The sequence below is a fragment of the Dromaius novaehollandiae genome, chromosome 2 (genome assembly GCF_036370855.1).
Source record: "Dromaius novaehollandiae isolate bDroNov1 chromosome 2, bDroNov1.hap1, whole genome shotgun sequence".
Classification (NCBI taxonomy): domain Eukaryota; kingdom Metazoa; phylum Chordata; class Aves; order Casuariiformes; family Dromaiidae; genus Dromaius; species Dromaius novaehollandiae.
In genome coordinates this window covers 40,624,864-40,648,668 of record NC_088099.1, presented here as the reverse complement: position 1 = coordinate 40,648,668, position 23,805 = coordinate 40,624,864, and the positions used below count along the sequence as shown (strand labels likewise).

The 23,805-nt window shown below is 38.0% G+C and overlaps 1 long non-coding RNA gene across 1 annotated transcript; it reads left to right on the top strand.

Annotated features, from left to right (window-relative positions):
* Positions 1-319: 319 nt before the first annotated feature.
* LOC135327475 (uncharacterized) lies at positions 320-23,202 on the top strand. The gene is made up of 2 exons (XR_010387641.1): positions 320-381; positions 20,493-23,202. It is a non-coding gene; the product is annotated as an uncharacterized LOC135327475 (long non-coding RNA).
* Positions 23,203-23,805: the final 603 nt, after the last annotated feature.

Genomic DNA, 23,805 nt, shown 5'->3' with positions numbered 1-23,805 from the left:
TATTCTTTAGGTGGTTTCAAGAACAGAGCTTGATCCTTTCCTCCCCTGCCAGCCCAGACATGGCTCAACACAGATGCAGCCATGCTAGCACTAAACTCTATTGACTCACTGACAGGGTGAATCAAAAAGTAAGAACTGACCCATAGAAAGATGGGAACGCCAGAAAAGCCTTTTCAAAGACATTTGACTGATAACATTTCAAGGTGGATCATCAGAATGTTTTAAATGTGGCTAATGCTTAGAAATGTGTTTAGCTAAAAGGCCATTAATACTGATGTCGTTGTTTTTAAAAGGCAAATCTGTGTGCTTTAGACTAGAAGCTTCAGTTAAGAACGTCTCCAGGGAGGTTTGCCCTCAGCTTGGAAGTCGTCTGATTTGCAGGTGAGCTCTGAGAATTTTATTTATATCATATATGAAATATTGCTGGTCATGAACTAAATGTATTCTCCGAGTTCCCCGATTTTCTTTATGTTGAATTATATTATAAACAGAAAGCAGAATTAGTAAATGGTGAATATGGTGAAATATCTAGTGATGTACTGATAGAGGTCAGCTTCTAATTTTTTAATCAGGAGCACACTTTCTGGTTTGTGGTTGTTTCACTTCTGGTAGTAGCTGCTTCTTGTCTCTTAATTCTGGGATGGTGTTAAGGTATGTTTGTTCACAAATAGTTGCATTTGCCTGGTACCTGTTCCTGGAAAAAAATCAATTGTTTTAGGATTTATAAAAATATGTTCTTATGAAAAGCAAATTCAGAAATATCTTTGAATAGACAGTCAGTGCTGGATATTTCTATTTTTAATGTACCAAATAGAGGAAACATTTGCAGGGCAGAAGTTCTGCAGTCTAGTTAAATGCACTGATATCTGAACACAATGACTCAGCAGCATGTAGTTTTAAATGTCTTTCATGAAGGGTATGAATTACAAATATTTCTGGAGAGAATTGCTGTCAATTTGTTTGCTGGCTTATGGCCTGGCTCTGAAGATGGATGTAGGATGGCAGGGTTGTTTGGTTTGTTTTTAAAAACAAAACAATTAGCTTAAAGAATGTAAAGTCCTTAAAACAGAGACCTAAACTTTGCAGTGCAGGTGGGAATGACCTTGGCTGATGCTGGAAAACTCTAGGACGCACTGTGTGGCCAGGAGGTTTCAGAAATGGAAATCCAGCCCTCCCTACAGAACAATAGTGCTCCACATCACCAAGATCACTTGAACGTCTTTGGAGTAGTGTGTATGGGCCCTTTATGTGACTCAGCTGTTTGGGAGGGAAGCAGTTAGATCTGCAGAATAGCTGATCCTGAATCCCTAACTCTGTCTATACTGGCACACAAGCAGACCTACTTGCTCGTCTGTGCTTGACAGACTGAAAGGAAAGTTTTGAGAAAAACTAAAATATTTAAATGATTTTAAGTTCTTTTCTCTGTGTAAAGGACAACTGAAAGTGAGCAGAAAAAACAGTGCTCTGCCTATCTTCCTTATATCCCCAAAGCAGAATCAATAAAAAAGTCATTCAATGGTTGTTCTAGGTGCTTATAGAAAGGAGATAATCAAAGGAGGTACAAGTATGCCTTCAATGATGGTAGACTTTGCACGAGATTTCATAGTGGAGAATTTAATTTCCCTGGTGACCTAAGTGAGATAGCATAGTTTTATGCTTTTCAGAAAATTAAGGGTAAATTGTCTTGTTCAATAACTCTCCCTGACTACATTTAGATGAGCATTTTGTGTGTTTATTAAGTTGTTTATTTGTTATAATAGTACTAGGGATTTAATAAAGATAAGAATTTAGATGGAAGTCAACAAACTTCCCATTATGCAGCTGGTGCATTTCAGGCAGTGAGAATAAATTAAAAGGTAAAACGCACTCTCTTCTTTGATTAAGAGACCAAAATTAGTCATTGTGGAAGAGAAATGTTTCAAATTGTAAAAAGAAGCTTTCATTCTCTGTGCAAAGAGATAGACGTACATGTGCAGTGAATGGTCTAACATTTAGCTGTTCTATTGTGTTATCTTTAAAGAAAGAGAGGACTGGGAAAGGCACATGTTTCATAAACAAGATCATAAATGCCATGTAATGAAAGAAGCACAGTCCATTTTTGGAATAGAATATTACTCAGAATAGCTTGTAGTGCTGTATAGGGTAACAGTTTATCCTACTGCAGCAAGATATCTGGGATTTCACACAGTAGAATGGGAGAATTTACCACTCTGTTTTTGAATTCCATGTAGAATAAATATCTATTCTCTACCTATCTGTATGCACACACAGCGACCTCTGAAGCCTGACTGTCAAAGAGGAAGAGATTAGTCTATGTCTGTTAAACACTGAATACCACTAAGTGTTTTTATTTTCTTGTATCTTAAAAGCTTGATCTGCCCTTGTATATGCAATCTGCAATGTGGTGTATCATCAAAAGAACAGCTACTGAGTTTGTGCATGCATGTGTAGTAATTGATTTTTTCCAAGGTACTTGCCTGGGTACAATATTGCATATTTGAGGGCAAGATCAAATCATAAGTCAGTGCTGAGGAATAAGCCACTGCAAATACAGCACTGATAACAGGAGCACAAAGGACAACCAAATTCTGAATACAGGCATTTTAAATCAGTGACCTCTCTGGGAAATCGAGATAAACTTCAGTGGTGGAAAGATCTGGGAAAACAACTGTGCCAGAAAAAGACAAGAAACATGTACAGGGTGAGTAGAATATTTCCTGCCTCTTAAAATGGACTGTGAGATAGGTATCAAAAGTGAAATCCTGCCCCCACCACAGAGTGGGTTTTTTAGGCCCTTGCCTATAGCCCCTGTGGCAGGATTACCCACTGTGTGATGATGTCCACTGGGACCCATAACTGCAAATAGTGAAAATATTTCATAAAGGTTTGACAGTTTTGCCCTATTAGGAAAATGCATGCATTTGGACTGAGCAGATGAGATATGAGAAACAGCTGAGAGAGCTGGGTTTCTTCAGCTTGCAAAAGAGATAGCTAAACGGACATTCATTTGCTGTCTTCAGCTACTATAGTCAGTTATAGAGAAGATGGAGCAAGACTCTTCCTGTAGGTGCACAGCAAAAGAAAAAGAGACAGTGGATACAAGTCGCAACAAGGGAAATTCCTATGAAAAATAAGATGAAATATTCTTCACAGTAAGGCTGATTTAGCACTAGAACCGGTTGCCCAGAAAGGCTGTGGAATCTCCATCCTTGGAGATACTAAAAACTCATCTGGTCAAGGTGCTGAGAAATCTAACTTTGAAGTTAGACCTGTTTCAAGCAGTGACTGGACCAGATGGCCTCCTGGCAATTCTATTGATTCTATTCAATCTGTGAATCGTTCTGTGATTTTATCAAAAAAAAGTGAGCACAGAGCTTTTTGCATGGTCAGTGGAACGCTCCCAAAAAGGGGATGCATTCCTACCTACACTGTATTCTTTTGGGGGCAGGAATTTATTTTTCAGTTGAGTAAGGAAAGCATCAATTGCAGTGGGATTCTTATCCTTGATTAGAGCTCTTCTGAGCTATGGCAGTACAAATAATAGAAAAGTAAGAAGGCTCCACTGTCTGAAAAAAAATTGAGGAGGATGAAATTTAATATCTAAATCATAGGATATCTGATAATAAGAACTGAGATTCTACAAAAATCATGCCCTTAGATGAAAAGGTAGACTGACAACTCAAATGATACTGCTTCTTTCTTTAGCAACACAAAAATGTAAGAATCCACCATCATGTGACTGTTAGGGAGCGAGAACAAACATGATGACTGGACTGTGACAGGCAGTTTGGATGTCTTGTGATGTGATTTGACATCTTCATTTTGGCAGTGTGGGTGGGTTTCATCAAAGCATATGGCCCTCTCATGCGTCTTTAAAGACAACGTGGCTTGTCCCAACTAAAATTTGGTCACTCTTGGAGTAAGGAAATGCTTACTGTGGAAACAAAACTACAGCAAAGTATTATCCTTCCTACTTCCAAAACTGTATCCTTGCCTGAGGAAAAGTGACAGATGGCTTAACATGTGTAGCCCTGTAATTCACAACTTGCCTGATGTGGACCTCCTGGCTTTTGCTTTCTTCTCTCCCTCATTTCCATTTTCATTCCCACTCCCACCATCCCTTGGGCCCCTGCCTTTGCCTTCACCCTCCCACTCTCTCCCCATTCCTATATTGTTGCCCCTCTCCCGCAGTGCTGCTGCTGCTGCTCCCTTTCTGCGCTTTCCGTGTAAGAACAAACCGAACTGCAGGTCCAGAAGGAGCGAGGCAGTGATGTGAGCCAGCGGGTGATGGTGGGGGAAAGCCAGGCAAAGCGTTACAGCGTTACTCCTGTTTCTCCACATTCTCCTTAGCATTATGCATCTCAGCTGTTGGGAAGTGCACTTTTAGTGTGTTATGTTTTGATACATGGACATTTGTCACCTCAAAGCATTTTGTTTAAATGATGAGAGAGAGAGAATGTGTAAAATGTTCACTTCATTTACCCAGGCCACTTCAGGGTAAGTTGCAGTCAGCTCCTTAGCTGTGATTTATTTTGATCCTTTCAATGCAAAGCTTAGCTGTAGTGTGCCATCAGAGTATTGCATACATTTCAGGGCAGGGAATCACGTTCGGATAAATTCAGAACCTTCCTGAATCTAAGTTCAAATATTATACTTTTCTGAAGTTCAGCAAAACTTGATGAATTCTTGCCAGCATTGTCTAGTTGCAGCAGAGGTCAGAAGTACTGAAGATAAAGCACCAGAGGAATGAGTCTTGTGTCGCTACTGGTGTGATAGGAAGAAGGGAGTACTAGATTTTCTCAAGAAAACTTCTTTTCTTGAAGCTTCCCACCTAAGTCATATAGACTGGAGAGGTCACTATAAAGTTTAAACACAGTTGTCTCCAAACTGAATTTCTTGGTCTCCAATCACATTTCAATGTGCGTAATTTGCCCTCTGAGTGCTTTTCACCTATTTTCCTTAATTACTTTAGTTACTATTACTCATTGCGATTGTTACTTATTGTCGCTTAGGAATAACATGTAGCCTGGATAGGCTGGCATGTGTGTTTTTGCAAAGTGATGTCAGCACATTTGAATGGATGCTGGCCCCAGCTCAGAAATTTTACCACTCAGTTCAGTGGAAAATGTGAAATTCTGAATGAACTGTGGCCCACTGCCATTTGCAAGCTGTAAAGACAAGGAGTGTTGCAAAAGGCCATGTGTCGCACACAAGAGGCGCAGACTGTAAAATAAGTTTGGGAGAAAGTGCAGCTTCACTTGTACTTTCTGCTCCTATTGTGACACACTGTGCAGAAACCTTTGGTCTTTTGAAAGCATCCTGATTGCCTTTCTTGTTAAATAGCACTGCATGGCAATAGAATCTGAGGGACTCTATTACACAGGCCAGGAGATTTTTGCAGGTTTTCTTTAAACTTTAACTGCAAAATGTTTTAATTGTAGGAACTTAAAAAATGCTATATTTGAAGGCTTCAAGGTCACTCCTAAGATAAGGTGTTGAGAAACAAAGAGAAAACTAAGCTTTGAACCAAACCATGCTAGTTTTTGCTCTGAATAAAAGCGGATGTTGGCAACAAATTATCCAACATGTAGCAAGCTTTATAAATACATTTTAGCTGAATATTCTACCCATAGTAGCCTAAAAACAGTAACAGATATGCTAATGGAAAATGTTGGCAATGATTAATGGCAAACAAAGAGTTATAGTACAAATGAGGAAGGTGAGGGGGTAAAAGTGAGCTTTCTGTCATAGTTTATCCTGCTGTAGTTGCCAGATTGTTATATTCTTTGGATTTTTAGCCAAGGTCTGCAGATCAGGGAAAACTACTTAAAATGGGTTAAGTTTCTTAACAGTTGAAATGAGGATTAAAAGCCAATCTTATAAATGGATTCAATCTCTAAAAAACCCTAATATATGTTACAAGTTTTAATCTCAGCTGTTTTTAGCTTCTTTTTTTCAAAGAAAAACTTGATTTGTGTTAGTTAATGACTAAATTAGAACCTGTTGCTATACAAAGAAAATAGCCTTTACAATTTTTTTTTTTTTTTTTTTTTTTTTTTTTGAGTAGAGGAAGGCGTTTGCTTGGCTAAGCGTGAGAACGTATTACTTGCACAGGGGATATATAACTTTGCAGAGGAGGTATAGTTTGTGTGAAAAATTAGTCTCATCTTTACTGTATGAGATGAGCCACTGATTCAGCTGGACTATTCAAAGAGTAAGATGTACATACTGAGAAGTGAGATTTGCTAAATTGGACTAAAATTACTGTGTTAAAGCATATGTGTAAAGGGAGGGAGAGAGAGAGTAATGAAGTATAGCTGTGCTTGTAGAGACTAAAAGAACCCAAGTATTACAGAGCTAAGTGAGACTAAGCATGATGGGGAAGGTCAGCCTGTGGCTTGAAGTAAGGGGCAAGCATTAAAAAGAAAGCATACTGAAGAATAAGATGAGGAGGAGTGTTTGAAAGCGTGAAGTGCGAGCGCAATAGAACGCATCACTTTCTGAACTCTGTCTGAAAAAGCACGGTTTTGACTGTTTTTAGGAAGAGCATAGTTTATGATCAATCCGTGGAAACACAAGATATAGAATTGCAGAAAGCCGTGGAAAAATCATTGAGTCAGTTTGTACACTTTGTTTCTGTTGAAATTCAGTTCAAGGCACACCTCTCATTCTGGCAGTTAGATGCTATGAAGCAGTGTCTGGTTAGCAAGGGTCTGGGTTTTTCAGGGAAAGGGAGGAGCTGGTACCATCAGTAACATTTCAGGATCAATTTGTGGAAGATTTCTCATGATGTAAAAAACAGAACTGTGTATGAAATGTTTTGAAAAAAGCTGCATTTCAGATTAAGTATTTGCAGCAGAAATTGGGGATTAGCAGCACTCAGGGCCACTGTGGAGACAGAGGTCTATGCCAGGGCTTGCAATGTCTGACCATGTAAAATCATTAGCCACTGTTTGATAAAAGGAAACAAAAAAATGTGGCTGGTAGTGTTTTTCTGAGGCCAAGTGATGTTTTATTCTCAATTGTATTTTCACTGCATGGCCTTAAAGCTTACGATTCTTAACATCGCTTTAATAATATGCTTCCTGTGGTATTCTTTTCTGCAACTTGGTCGCAGGGAACAGATAGGGACTTTTAGTGCGTAAATGAAGGGACTGAATGTGTCACAGGTGGGTTCCTCATAAAGTAATGTTTATCTGCCATTTAGTTATGAACAAGAAAACATCTTCTTATTTGGTTTTCAGAGCCAATGAGTTTTTGAATCAAAATATTTTTAAGGTAGTGAATATTCTATCGGATAGCAATACATTTTTTTAAAAAAGAAAAAAATATATATCTCCACAGCCAAATTTTGGAAGAATACCTATGCAGATTAAAATTCATAACTATTTTTTAGCAGTAGTAAACCTAAGAAGTTCAACTGTGCTTTTTAATAACTCTTTAGTAGCTGAATTATTGCACAGTTCAGTGAAAGTGATTCCATACCAAAAACTGTGTATTGAAATATATGATATAAAAATAATCCTCCTCTTTGAACAGCAGGAAGGATTCATCTCCAGAAGTGTTTGCCAGGACTGTGCATGTGTTGAAATTTGTCACAGAAGAGATCAATAAGTGGGCACTGCTTGAAAAGTAAATCACCTGGGGAGAGCTAGCAAATTGTCATTGTAGTGGAAGTATCTCAGTAGAAAGAGGTATCTGTCCCTGTTCATTAGAAAGGAAAATGAAGAGGGACGGAGGGAATGAGGAGGGTGGATTGACTAATATAAAGAATAACTGTGGGGGGTTAACTCTTCCTGTTTGTGCTGTCAGAACTCATGCTTTGAGTTAATTGATGTCTTTGGGGACCCCAGAAGGAGGTAACAAATTGTCTCCTCACTGTACCAAATTCTCTGAGTTGACAAAGTAGTTTGTCCAAATGCAGAGGGAAAACATTAAATAGAGCTAAAAGATATTTCTGCATTTGTATCAAATGCACTGCATTAGAATCTGAGGAAATATTGAGAGTAGTGAAATAGTAAAAATTGCTCATATTATCCAGAAGAGATGCGTAGGAACATGGTAAAGAAAAACAGAACAACCCCATCCAATAAACAAAGGGGATCCCTACTCAAAGACTATTTAAAAACAACAGGGCTTTTTCCATTAATTTTGGTAGGCTTGGGATAGTGGTCGAAATTGGCAGGGGGTGGAATAAAGATCTCTTACATCCCAAGAATGAAGATCATCCATTCTGGACAGTAAACATGTAGCAAACACATACAGTAAGTCTTCTGAAAATGTCGTAGGTCCAGCAAGGTTGCTATGTTTCCTTTTTATTTTGTGGTTGCTATATTTTGTGGACACGAGGCAAAGTAGATCAGAAATAAGACACAGAAGTATGATTCTATAGAATCAAATTAAATTTAATTTATTGAAAGTAACAGAGAAATCTTCAACTTTTCTTGAAAATCTTTCCAAGATTTTCAAAATATTTAATTTTTAAAATGGTAAGTATTCATACTGTCACTGGAGTTTGTCTGTGTGAAACTGCACAGGGTATAAAACACTTAGTGGCTGCTGGGCAGTAAAATTCTAGCAGTCCTACACAAATTTAGAGCTTGGTGAAATACACCCCGTGCAGAGCAGGAAATCTCAGAGACACATGGAGCTTTAAGGTCCTGGAGGTATGTTTTGTAGCTGGCGTAATAAAGTGTGCTTTACAAAGGCTAATAAATAAAACTGATTCTCAGGTTCTTCAGACACTACCCAAGGGCTGATCTGCTGGAGAGCAGATTAAGTGTGAGTAGCTTTGTTGTCTATTCTCAGCATATTCAAGAAAGCTGCTTCCTAGCCAAAAGTACTGAAGAAGCCTGCTAGTGTCAGGGATTTGCGTGACCTCTGTAGACAGATTTTTCAGGGTGGGAGTAAGAGATGGTAAGAATGTCAAAGTAATAATTAGAATTAACTAACTGATAGAAGAAATGTTTTCTTAGACTCTAAACCCAAAACTAGCAAATCTTATCACATCCATGGCTTGGCTGTGTTCTTTACCTTTATAGGTGGAGCACAATTGAAGGTTGGCTTCTGGAGCCGTATTTTATTTTCTGTTTAGTACTTTCATTTGCAGGGAAGAAAAACCAGAAAGATAAAAACTAACCATGTGGAAGGGTTTGGGAGATTTTTTTCCTGTCTATAAACTATTGCTAATCTTGGAAAAGCATGAGCCTCATTTCATTATCTTTTCCCCACTCTACTTGTTCTGTTCAGAACTGTTTTCCCTTTGCTGTCCCAAATCTGCACATACTAAATCTGTAGTGTCTGGACATACAAATGTGTTCACTCATGGTAAATTTTCTTGATCTAAACAAGCTATAAATCCATTCTACAAAACATAAAGGAGCCTTAGCCCCACCATGAAAGTATGGAATTTACTAGGATGAATTGGGTATATTAATCACCCTTTAAATGCCTGCTTTCTGATTTTGCGGGCCCTGAGCATTCTTCCCGTAGGTGGCAGAGGTGGTGGGAGCCTGTTGTTCAGAGGTCTGCCTATAATTTCAGAACTCATCTTCATTCTGCTAAAATGACTGGCGAAATATATTTCTTCATTCAGGCTCTGTCACATGTTGCAAGAAATGCTAGTATTTTTGAAGATTAAGCATTAATCTAGATTTTTGTCTATCTGTGACTTCTGGGGCTCAAAAAGGGCTCATCCACATGAGAAAGCCTCCATAGGTAGGCTCTTTCCAGTGAGTTTAAAGTCAGCTGGGAGCACTGTGTTAAAACTGTCATGTGTTTTTTCACAATATCCCTGCCTCCTGTAGTGCATAGGATGAACAGCAAGCAGTCCGATTTTTGAGACTTGAACATCACAAGTGCAGACAGAGAGAAAATACCATTCTTTAAGAGTAAACTTTTTTCTTAACCAAGACTCTGTTCTTGTCCTTCCTACACTCTCTCTGCTCTCCAGTGTGAATTTTCCAGTTTCTTCAACAAGTGAGCAGGTTCTAACTGACAGCAGTCTCATTCACTACACAGCCCCTGGAGTAGGTTCACCCTGTGAGTTACATTCATACTGTCTGATGAGAAAAGAGGATGTAACTATGATTTAATTGTACTTAAACACCTCCAAGATGTTTATGGAAACGAGTGCTGAAAGATGATTTACTATGACTGAAAGTTGGTGATCCAGCAGGTCTCTTCTAGTTCCTACATTCTTTATTTAAGCCTGGATCATAATGCAGTTACCCTGTGCAGTCTGAATTCCAACACCTCCTAACTTTTAAGTGTTCATTATCTTTCAATCTTCTAGTGGGAAGCATGGGCAGTATCAATAGCAAGCAATGCTTCTGTTTGTGTGTCCAGTAAGAAGTCTGTATGGACACTCATTTTGAATGTTATTTTGTTGAGCACTTAATGAATAGCTATCCATGGTCTGCCTTAATGCTTTTGTCTTTAGTTAAGAAAGTTCTAATGGAAGCAGAAGTACTTCTTTCATTTTATATTTGGACAACCTGAAGCTATTCAGTGAACCTGACAGTAATGTTGCCAGTAATTTGACAATCTTATTTTTTTCCCTTCATACACATCCAAAGTAAAAGAAGCAGTTTTCCTGTGTGGTTAGTGTGTTACTGACACACTTAAGAATAATGCTTTTGCATCAATTCACCTTGCAAAAGTCATTACAAGGGAGAGTGTGTGTATAGACTGTTTCACACAAGACTTTATCTGAGCACTGCTGATATCTCTGCTGATAAACTGATATTGCCTTTCTTGCTACTGCTTTCTTTGAGAAGCCAGAATAGATCTGTACAATCACTAGGGAATAAAAACATCAGATAAACAGTTCTTAGAATCTGTGTTAAATCTCTCCCTAATTGACCAAATACATTTAGGAACTAGTTTAATTAGATGTCTGTCAAAAAAAGAATCAAATATCCATTCAAAGTCTCAAGTGGTTAAAATAGATCTAGGGGTTGACAACCTGCAAATGTTTCAGTTTACAGAAAGTGATGTGAGATGTTGTCTGGTTTACTTTCTCCTTTTCCAGAAATTGGTTGCCTCTAGCATAGCAACTGCAGTGTTTTCTCCCTCTCTGCATTCACTAGTGCCATATTATTTGTAGAGGACAAATATTTGTAACACTGAGTCTTTCCTTTACCAGCTCAGAAAGTGCTAATGACCCTTTGCTTCACTGCTCAACTCTTTGTGTGCTGTGGGGTGACTATAATGGTAGGTGAAGAGAGACAGGAAGGTGTTTTTTCATGAAGGAAGATTGGTTTAAGAGGAGGAAAACCTGGTTTTGGTGGACGATATCTGGCACAGTGGAGAAATGAGGAGTAAGGCATGAGGTTCTGGCAGTAGAAGTTTCACAAAGAAAAAGTGAGAGGATGGTAAGATGCAAAGAAAATAATTGTTTTCTTAGCCATAGGTCCTATCTTATGTTTGTTTTCTACTTCTCTGCACTACCATCTGAGGATGCACGACTAAAGGTTGTTAGATTGCTCCAAGCTTGCCAGCATTTCCCCAAGTTTTTCCCAAAGACAAAATGCTATACAAGCAAGGAGGAAGTAAATGAGATAAGTAACTAAAAAATGTATGTTCAAACTCTTCAGATGATGAGCTGTGTTATCCTGAAAGTTTACTTTACAATTCTGCCTGCTATTTGGAGCTATTTGAATGATTGTCTGTGAACCCATTACACATGCTCTGCTTAGTATTCTTCTAGATGTCTGTGTAAGACTATTATCTTGTAGCATTCAAGTGTGTTTCCAGTAGCGCATTAAGTGACATGACTGACGTCTGTCACATACGATTTGTTCCCTTCTCTCTGAAAACATACCTATGTCTTCCTCTATAAACTCCCTTCAATCAAACAAGTCATATCAAAGTTATTTTAAAAAGGAACTCATCTCTCCTACACAAGGGTAGACTGATTATTAATGCAACCAGCAATGATATTTTTGTAATACTTGGAGGCTGTTTGACCTGTGAGCAATTGTTAACCTTGCTGAAGGTGATAGGTGGGCTAGTATTTGAACTGAGTAGGAATGCCAGTCAAACTATTTTATGAACTGAGCTATTTGAAACAGGAGAAGTTGATGTAGAAGGTGTGAAGCCATAGAACTGCATGAGCTGCAATACAGGAGTAGGCTCTTAGGCAACTTTACTATTGCTTCCCTTTATTTAACAAGGAATGTACACCAGATGAAATTATGTTTGGTGAAACAGTCCTTTTGCATTTTACTTTGTTCTCTGGAACAGTGAGAAGGTTTTCCATGGGACCAATTGAACATGCAGGGGCTATGAATTTTATTGGTAAAACTTTGTGCATAGAATTGAAATAGCCAAGAAAAAGTGAAGGAACATTTGTGGTATTGCCATGTGGGGAAACATAGACAAGAACTCTGAGAAAGGGAACAGACTTATGATGTTTTGTCCCTACCTTGTTAAGGAAAATAGGGCTTTATACGCTTTCTTGATAGAACTATGCCAAAGAAATAATGGACATATATGGGTGTGCACACACAACTACATAATCAACTTAGCCTGGAGTGGGACTCCAGCTATTGTCTTAATACTTAGGTTAGTAGTCCTCAGCCTTTCTAACTGGACAGTCTGTGCACCTTTTCCCAGTGGAGCTGCCATCAGTAGGGTAATTCTGAGATGCTGTGGAGATGGAGCTGCAGGAATGGTTAGGAGTTTACCTAGCAGACAACAAATAGCTCATGCTCCAGCATGCCTGGGCTTAAATTGAGTGGCAACAGATGCCAACATCCAGTTCTACCCATCCAGCATCTGACTAACTCCTCTTCTGGGCTATAAAAAAAAAAAAAGAAAAGAAAAAAAAAGAAAAGTGTTCATAGCTTGGAGCAATCTAACAACGTTTTATGCCTCTCTGGCACCCCAGTCTTTCTGTCAGAACCTTATAGTTGCCATATATATTTTGCCTGACAGTGTATGATTTGTTAAGGCATGTGACCTTGCTGTCCTCCAATCTGCTGAGCTCCTCACTTTGTCCTTACTTTCACAAAGATGCACTGAAGAATCAAGACGTGCATCCAGCTGAAAGAGCTCTTGCTGAATTATTTCTTCAGCTTTTGCCCAGCCCCTTGCTTCCTATCCAACCCCTGCCTACTGATGTATGTCATGGCAGCAATGAAGACTAATGAGCCACAAAGAAATGCTGTGAACTTGGAGATTCTAATGATACAAATTTAGTGGGATGAGAAGAGTAGGCCACACATCCGTCACTTGAACTTCCAGGCTTTAATTCTTTGCCACTCCCCAATATAGCAGCAATGGGCCTGAATTCTCATTTTAGATTGGGACTGTCTAGGAGATTGGCTAAGATTCTGAGCCTAGCTGCCAGTAAGGGACAGTTTGGTTTGGCAATGATATATATGAGCACATGGAATAACAAGAACTACCTCTCAGACGAAAATACCGTTTGGTAACACTGTCTCTGAAGAGCAAGTTTATTAGCAAACTTGCTTGCTGTATTTATTTTCATGTAAGGATTAGGTGAATATTAAAATAATTAAATCATGCATTCAGTAATTCTCCTGGAGCTGTAGATGAGCACTGAAAATGGTTTTAGAAGAAATTAATGTAATTATAGTAATCTTTAATAAATCACTAAATAGGAGCGGGGAAATTGTGGTGGAATTTTCTGCACACACTCGTTCCACAGCTGCAGCACAGTTTTAAAGGGCCTTTCTCAATGATGGAGTCTGAGTGGCAAATTAACAGTAATAAGATGCTAATCTTCAAGGTGCTCCAGAGCTTTCTTAAAAGCTGTGCTTGCTCCTACCAGGAGGACAAAGAGCTAATTTTCCCCTTCACCTGCCCAGGACTGTTGCAGTAATATTAAAGGAAAACTTGGATATTCTAGGTAAGAGTGTGTGCATTGAAAAGTGAGGCATAAAGTCTGTTGCAGTCCCTAATTCTGACCATATAGATACTTGCTGGGACATGCCCCCCTGTGCTGAGACAAGCTACAGCTCAGGTCCTGAGGGCTTTCAGTGAATATTGCTTTGAGCTCAGCCTGTTGTAAAAAAGTGAGAACATTGGCATTCCCAGGATCTATGACAAGCATGCCCTGCACATTCCCTTGCAATACAAAGGAAGAAGTATTCTGCTCCTCTGAGACAAAAATTCTTCTTGGGGCTACCTCAGTAGCATGGCAGTCCTGTACCACTTCAAGGTGGCCCCTGCATAAAGGTTCTCTGTTGGTTCACAGATTTTATTGACAGGAGATCTAATAAGCAGATTGCAGCAAAGACATATCCCTTTGAGGCACAGAGGTGAGTCTGGTGAGCCTGATACTGTGGTCTTCGTGACTGAGAACCAGTCATCCATTAAATCTAATTTCTATTAAATTAGATCAGGCCCTGTGGTTTACCCGAGCATTAACTCAGAGCCAAACTTTCTCAGATATTTTTATCCTTCAGCAACAGTTTAGCTATTGTAAAATCTAATTAAAAATCGTGTAGACTTCTTGCAGGATCAGCCCAGGGTAATTTGATTAAATTCGGCATAATCATATGCTTATTCCTTCCTGTAAGACCTAGTAGAGTTCACAGCAAACTTAAATTTCAGCAAAAATCAGTTCATGCCTAAAATGGGTGAATACCAAAGTGACACTCTTGCTGATTTACTAGGAAAACAGAAATAAAACATTTGGGAGTAAATAAATAGGGAAGCCAAATGGACACCTATTTTAAAGACAAACTGTTTGTAAAATAAACAGTTGACTGTATGTTATAAAATATCAGTTATTGTGGACTAATAGGCCTGGCTTATGAAAGGCTAATGCTTTTCAGCAAGAAGGGGATATTTTAACTATACTAGCTCTAAAAAATTTTTAAAAATGCTAATAAGGAAAATTCTTATCTTGAAAGGTTTAGTCTGAAGAGAGAGACAGAGAGACCTTTAAGTGAATACCAACTTCTTTGAAACTAAAAAATAATGCTGTCCAAGTGAAAAATAACAGGGATATTTAACAAGTTGCTAAGAGCATAGTCCTTGGAATCACTAACTGCTTTCAACTGTCATTGATTTCAGTGGGAGTGCAGAATGTTCAGAAGCAATTGATTTAGTATCTCTTAAAAACAAAATACATACTGTGGGAGACTTTTTGTGTTGTGTTCAGCCCAGTGGCACAGGAGCATACATAAGAACTGTTGATGATACGTGAGGAGGAGAATCAAGACTGGAAGACTGTGCTCTTAGGGGCTAGAAATCTAACTTGTTAGTTTTCCACAGAGAATATATATACAAATAATTCTTGTCCTAGTTGCATTAATAGGAGGATAAATGGCTTCTAAAACACTGTCTTTTTCAAAACGACTCAGAGGCTGCAAGTATTGTATACTGATGTGTTGTTCTTCCCGTGTATGCCCCTTAGCAGTTACTATAACTATTTTCATACCAGCAATCAATATATCTTAGTGGCTGTTAGAACTATAGCATTCTCACAGTATTAATGCCTGTTTAAATGCTGCATAAATATTACTCTTAAGTTTTCATACACCTTCATATAAAAACAGGCTTGCAGTTGTTAAAATGCCATCAAATGAACTTTTAATTCTACATTAAGTTTTGGCCTCTTGTAGAGTGGGAGTGCAAAGGGAACAATGGCAAACCTCCTAAGCTGGGGAAATGGAGATGGTGCCATGACTCAACTATCTTTTGTGTTCATCCAACCAGTACCATTTAAAAAATCAGAATAGTAAGCAACATGAATAGTCAAAACCATTCCTTAGAGCATAGCTTGACAGAACAAATCAGAAGAAAGATTTACCCAGCAAACTGCCTGCTTCTTGGTTTGTTGGAAGATCTTGAGGGTAAAGCATTCCTTCATCTCAGTTGCAGGACTAGAGTCTTTAAAGATTAGTTCAGTCCTTTCAAAATTCTTGGCCAAATGACATCCATCAGAGTTGGTTACTGGATTTTTAACTTTTCTAACTGATCCATCATTTTTATTTCTTCTGTATGCATAGGTTTGAAAGTGTCCTGCCTATGCTACCTGGTGTTTCTCCATTATTCTCATAGGTAAATTGCAATGTAAGAAAATCATCCAACTCTTTTTAATTCATTCTTCTTACCTGTTTCATGCCAGGGTGATGAACTCTCTCATTCTCTGGTGATCAGCCTACTTCAGATGTGCTGGATCATTTCTTACTAATTTACTGATACGGTAGTTGCTTTGTTCTTGTTTGTCTAATTTCTTTTGTAGCTTTGACATGCTAAGGTTTGCTCTCTTTCATTAGGGTCACAAATTAAAGTAAAAATGTGAAGCTGATGAATATTTGAATATTGTTGCTAGGCATTACCCTTAATATTGTTGTATATGAAATGGGAGAGGGGGATAAGGCTACAGGAGTAGTTTGAACTTAAACTACTGTTCAAGACTTCAAGGATCAAATACTTGTAGCATACAGCTGTTCATTTTTTGTCTTTGAGGGAAGCTTTATGCACAAACACAAAGACGCTGTGGTCTTAGACTACTGTAATTGCAGATCTGTTGACAGTATTTTAACATCTTGAAGGTTATTCATGTTGGCTTGCTCTCCTGCAGTAAGCTCTAAAGTCCTCGAATGAGTTGAGCTAAAGTAGTAATCAAAGCAGTTTTTTGTAGATATGAAACATTTTATTTCTGTGGAAGAGTTCATTCAATAGTCTTTTCATACAAGAGATTTTATGTACTCTGTGACCGGGAGCTAGGCACTGAGGACAGAAGAATGGCTTTGTGAGCAAAGCCTTTCTCCTTTGGTCTATGACTTTCCCTTGTGTTGGTAAGAAGTTACAGTGATTCTGCAGTGTGAAGGTAGGAGCAAACTTAGCTTGGATATCACGTTGGATTTGCACACATTTAAGTGCTTTTGTTAGTCACTCTGTTGTGTTGCATGGTGGTGTTGTCGCGGTGTTCCTACACCATAATTTGCTTGAGCACTGTCACATTATCGAAGAAGAAACTGTAAGGTTCAGCGATCCACTGCAGCACCACTTATATTTCCTCATTACAAATATTGACCCTCTTGCTGTTGTTTGAAAGGGCTCAGACCACTGTCATTCACACTTCAAGACCGTTGAGCAGTAATAACAGTATAGGAAGTAGGAGCAATAGTTAAAGCAGCTTGGCATTGTGTTCTCTTCCTGGAATCCATTTTGAATTTCACAGTACAGGCAGCAGGTGTTCTTTGCTACCTTCAGTGTGCATTGTGTTTTTCTGTAATCCCCTACTTGTCATTAAATCATTTAAATGTATTAAGGCAACACACTGCAGGCACATTTTGCCATGTTTCTTTTGCTTTGTGGGTGATTTTCCTCAGCATGCTTCAGCAATCCAGAAATAGCGTAGCACTATTCAAAAAATAATCCTTGATACTTGTTTAAAACAAACTGAGAAGATTAAGAACTAACCTACAAAATCTATCTGCACACACGTTGCACACCATTCTGCAGCACACTCCGGCACCCAAGTGCCAGAGTCTGCAGTGGTTAGTATGTGAATATTGACTCTGACTCTCACTTCCCCAGTTTGAAAATCCTAGTTTCTGCCCCTCTGCAAATGTAACTAGCAGGCCTAAGACACAATTCTAGTGTTCTCAGTGCGTACAAGGCACATGGATCTGGCTGAAGTTTCTCTCCTCTGCACGTTCTCTTGTAAAGTACTTCTACAGGATTTTGGGAATTTGTACTCTCTCCACTGCAGTATAGCAACATCATATAGCACATTCAGATATTGTTTGTACAGTATTGCAGGTACAGGGGCAAATTCTAGTCCTGTGAAGTCAGGAGGAGTTTTGCCACCAGGTTGGGAAGGAAAAAACCCAAGCTTTTCCCCAGAGTAACCTTCAAAAATTTTTTTGAATCAAGTAACCTCATTTTAATGGGAGCAGCTCGTCGTATGATTTGGTTGAATTGTCAAAGGGTGGGGATTGCTTTAGGACCTCTCATTTCTTTTTTTTTTTCCCTCTCTTTTCCTTTTTACATCTGTACCCTTCCTTCACACGTAGCTAGAAAAGGAAAGAGTCATGGCTTAGGGAAATCTGTGGTAGTCATAACCCGCATAGCTAGCAGAAAATACAGCAGGCACATTTGCCAGGCACACTGAATCTATGGATAGAAGACAAATAAGATAGCCAAAGATGTGTGGGTATGGTCAGCTGTGATAATCTATTTTTTTAAATCCTCATTTTTCTCACCTGCAAATTATTTAATAACAATGTACACTAGCTCATAATAAACCAGTCTTAATGGCAGTATTTGTTTTGGCAAGGTTTTGACTGAAATCTCTGGTTAAATACTGTAAAATCAAGCTCCATACTCTGTTTGATAAATCCGAGATTGTTCGATTGTATTATATTCAGATTTTGCTGGATTTCATTACTACTGAAAGGTCATTTCCTCCAAAATGTTTCTTAAACTATTATTTTGATATTCTAGATCCCTTCTGCATATGCTTAACATCCTGCAGGGACAAACACCTTACTGATACAGATAGATTCAAAACAGGGCCCTGAATTTATAAACTTTGATAATTATGAGTTTAGGATCAAAATGTACTTCCAATTGGGTAATTGATAACTATCTTACAACAAGTCAGACCCCACAAAACCTTCAACATTCAGAGCTTTTGTGAACTTTGTGGTGGAAAGTTTCAGTCTCTATCTATAGATAGGGTAGCATAGGAACTATAAATGATGAGCTTCCTGTTTGCAGCCCTGATTTGGAAAAGCATGAGTTGTCAGAAAATCACTTATGTTAAGCACATGTTTGCTAACAGTTTTCGATTAGTGATGAATTTAAGCGCATATGTTCTCATGCTTTTCAGAATGTGTGCCTATGCTTCTGGGCAAATAAGAATTCTTGAAATTTTAGAGGCTTGTTATCATTTCAATAAATGTCCAGACATTGTCTAAAATAGCCCTAAAACTGTAATATGACACCTCCTACCATACTAAAAAGGTACTTTTATTCAAAAAACTTTGGGGAGTGGGTATTACTTTTCACCTCTTTATTTGAACTGTTATATGGCTTAGAGTGCGGCTATATGGATGTCTATAGTCGCTTCTGCCTCTAGGGATAGACAAAGTAGATAGCTGGACAACAAACTGCTAGGAATAGCAAAATGTCTGTGCCCTCCTTGCCTGTTTTTCCTGTGTTAAAGTTCTGAAAAGCTAGATTTGCTGTAACTGCTGAAGCAAGGGGCATGCAGGCCCTGTTGGCAGAGAGTAGCCTCTTGTAGCAGTAGCCACTACCCCCACCCAGATTATCCTCTCTTTTCTCTAATCTACCACATGGCAATTTCTAGGGACCTTCTTGCAGCCTACTCCTAACTCTTATAATTTCTGTCCTTCTATCAAGACAGAGGCAATCTGACTCTGGGCCTTCAACCATAGGGAAGCAAACTTCATTCAGTTTTTCTTATTTTTTTTCTTTGAGAAAACTCTCTATAGTGCAGACTTAAGTACAGAACAGAGCTACCTGGGCTAGCCGGATGTTCTTAAGGCTGGATTGGAATCCACTATTCTGATTACTCAGAATGAAAAAGGAATCTTAGTTGCATTGCCTAGAAAGGAAGTGACAAATATGTCATGTATGTGATGCAAAAGGAAAACCTCTCAAAACCATGGAATGCTTTTCATGTAAATAATGTAGTTTCAATGCCATATGAACTGAATTATCAAAATAGTTGTGTTTCATCTTTAAAAAAAATAAAAGAGACAATGTTTGCTAAATGGAGCTGGCTGAATAGGTAAAGAATAGGATTTTGAAATAGGACCTGATGTCATAGTTCTCCTTTCATATATTCTCCCCTCCTCTTCCCCCAGGGATTATTCAAATAATCTCCAAGTTTTAGAGAAAAGACTGATGAATCCAGAAGATGTCATATATTTCAGTCTGATCACATCTTCACTTGGAACCTGTACCAGACACTGGTGGTTCTTGTTTATGGTTTTGTTGATTGCCAGCTTTAGACACTCAAAAATCCTAAGTCCATCCTGCAAAACAACAGCTGGTTTAAAAAAAATGGTAGAATTGAAACAATAGTACAAAATTTGAGTACTTTGAATTTACTTTCTAGTTTAGATTCTAGTTTCTTAGTTCATACTCCAGTAATGTCTTCACATTTTCTCCACAAATACGAGAACTAAAAATGACTTCCTAAATCTGAAAGCTAGGTTTCCTGAGAAACCATGTAACTTTGAAAGCTGAAGTTCAAAGAAACCCTGGAGAAATTCAGCAATATCTTTTTATGGTATTACCATTATTCTCCTGTTTAAAAATCATCTAGTCAAGGAGCAAACCTAATTGTGTGTGATTATTTTAGAAAGTTATCATCTAAAACAGTTTGCAAATGATGCAGTTGTTGAAAATGATTTGTGCAAATTGCTTGATGGATTCAGACCAATAAAGGAATAGCTTTTTGCTAATGAGTTGTTTTATTGTTAGTGGGCATTTGCAGACTTTCAGGATGACAGTTACTTTTTCTGTTGAAGGTTGCCGTGTTTAAAGTACTCCTGACAGTTGCAACACTGGAAGAATTTATGTTTTGTCACCTGACAAGGCTGTTAGCAGCAAGACCCTTCTCTGTGGGACCTGACTTGAATATAAGAATATTTTCCAGTGAGGACTGTGAACTTTGTTGAACTGATCTGTCTCCATTATCTCTTGTTGAATCCAAAACTCAGCATATCATGTATAGAGAAAGCAGCTGGCATTTGCTGGCTGTACATGTTGCATTTATCTAGATTTGCTGTCTGCACTATGGGCTAAAATATCAAGAAATGAATAATAAAGAAAAAACAAAAGATAGAAGAAATGATCATTCTGAATAAAGCAATACTGCATGAACTCATATGCTTTTAATCCACCCACAGTCCTCTGCTAATGCTATAGCTATACTCAGCTAGAACAGAGGCTGCACTTGTCCACAGACTCCCTTGTCTCAATATTTCGTGTTCAACTGAAAGCCTGTAGAAGTCATCAGGAAGTCTCCCATGGGCTTCATTGGGAGATATTGTTCCTTTCCTGCTAATTGGCAAGAAAACAAGAAGTACTAGCACAAGATTAGAGTCTCACAAGCCATTCATAGCCAGGTATGAATCTATCCTAAGTTCTTTTTTTTTGCTATTACGTTTCTTTATATTGCTTGTTTCATCTTTTCCTCTGCAGGATAGCTACTAAATGGGCACATTTTAAGTGAGAATCTCCCCTCTGTTCATTTTACAAAGAAAAGGAATAACATTTGAAAAACTAAACATAATTTATACCTATGAATAAGGCCAACTTTTGACCTGATGTTGGTGAATATCATTCCATTAAAGTTAGTGATGCTGAATATACTTGCTCTCAAACTGAATTTGTCTCATTTTGTTATTGAGGAGTCTTTTCCTCCCTTTCCTCTCTCTTGAGTAATTCATAATTTCCCCCCCTTGTACAGTTGTTTACCTAGGAGAACTGAGAGAGTACACAACAAATACAGTCAGCAGCAAATGTGTTCACATTTCACTACAAAGAACATATGAACTCTTTGTACCTGACACTTTACACAATATGCTCTCTGGCTTTAAGAAAACATTATTTCATGTTCTTACTCTAATCAGCCTTGTCTGGAGCTCACAGAACAGAGAGGTTCATTGTTATAGGCAGCTGTCATTTGTTCCATCTCCTTGCTCTTTCTGACTTCAATATCTTTGTGGTATTTAGTGAAAGTAATTTTCAGTTAGAAATCTTCTGCCCTTTCAGTAAGTGCAAGTATAGCACTTCATCAATGGCCAAAGAAATCCAAGCTATCTGGGATGTATCAGGACAGTTGATAAAAACCTCACAGAGCAACCTATGATAGTACATCCCATCATAAATAAAAAAAAGCAGAAAGGGCCTTTGTCAGTGTTTATCTGTAGCGCTTTTATTCTTTGCCCTTGATTTCCTCTTCAGAAAATTGATGCACCCTTAAATTGAAGCAGGAGGCTTGACAGGTGATGGTTAGTGTGATAACTGCTCAGATTTCATCAGCCAGTGTTTTTCTAGTGGTGCAATTGTAGGAACTTTCAGCTAGATTACCTGTCATCCACTACATCAGATAAAAGAGGGAGAGTTGAAAGATGCAGTTTTGCCACTGTACCTTATAGGAAATGAAAAGTGTGAGTGAGGTAACAGTAGCTAAAAAGAAGTACAATTATTTTCTAATCAGGCTATTCTATCAATAATGTCACTGCTGAAATTAGCAATCATTGGACAAAATCCATTGTTAAATTTGCATTGTTAAATTGATAGGGGGGAAAAATCTGAAAAGAAATAGTCAGTCTCACTGTAGGTAGTAGCTCAAGCACTACTTTTGACTATCCATTTAATTCTTCAGTATATTGGAAGCAAGGTACAATCTATAGTTAGACACAGAAAAATGTTGCTATTTTGGGTATATTTCAATATTCTGATTTCATTCTACTTATTCTGACTTTGTTTTTTTTAAAACTTCTGATAGTTCAATTACTTTGTAAAAAGTTTTACTCATTTCTGCCAATACCAAATATGAAATATACATATTTCTGCCCATACTTCTGTACTGTGAACAAAATGGAACTGTTTTCTGAAGATTTTAAACCACTACATGCGCACATAATATCTGATTACAGTTTAACTCAATCATGCTTTTTGAATTTTATATTTTTAAGTTTCTGTATTGACCTCATTCTGTGCTTTAGTTATTTCTTTCCAAAGGTAAATATCCTAAATATAGAGTAGCTTATGTTTTGTATTACTTATGCTTTAATTTATCTTGTTTATCCTCCCTAACCTATTACTCTAGATGACCGAGATCTATTATGACTTTTCTTTAAAATGATGACGTGAGCTAACTCTGGAAAAGAATAAAATAAAAACATAACCACTGGTTTGTTAAATAACACTATTCCCAGTGCTATAGTTAAAAGTCTGTCAGTAATTCTGTTATAAATGCTTATTTTTCTATGGCTTATGCAATTTAGACATGAAAATTCTCTCTAGGGTGCGACTTGGCAGATAAAGATTCAGCCTGTGACTGCAGCTATTTGTTGTTATTGTTTTACCAGATAGTCTCAATTTGTTAGAAGATTTGTTGTTGAAGTTAAAAGGTAGAAAATAATTTTGGAAAGCACAGGAGACTAAAGCTACAGACACATAATATTTTGTTTGTGCCCTTGTTAATAAAAATTCCATGCCCTACAATGGTCCTGAAAGTGACGTATTTTTATTCCTTCATTATAGATGGTTAACATAAGGCACCGACAGATCAATGCATTGGGAAAAAGCGTCAATGGGAAGAAGTGTTCCCCCCCTCCCAGGCTCTGTATCTTTGCTGCTATTTTTACCTCAAACGATTGCTGTAAAGGGGTGTTGCCCCAATGCAACACCATTCACACTGCAAACCACTAAAAATGTTATTCATTAAAAAGTGAAGGTATTTTTGGTACATCCAAACCTGAAATCTACACATTTTAATTTCCTGTCTAATGAATGAAGTACAACAGATCCTTTTTATGTAAAAATAAAGGAAATTTCTGGGAATCGTCGTCATCTCTATCTATTGCAGAAATCTCCTCAAATAATCCCTTTTGCAAGCATATCCCATTTGAAGGGGGAGTCCATATATGAAGTGGGAGTTCTTTCTTGAGGTGCAATGGCAAAAACTTGGGTCTCATAGCAGACAATCAGCAGAACATAAGCTTCCAATGTGATGTTCTTGGCTGTATGGACTAAAGCAGTTCAGGGATGTATAAACAGGGAACTGTTAGAGGTACGTTATCCCTGCATTTTACAGGGTAGTGAATA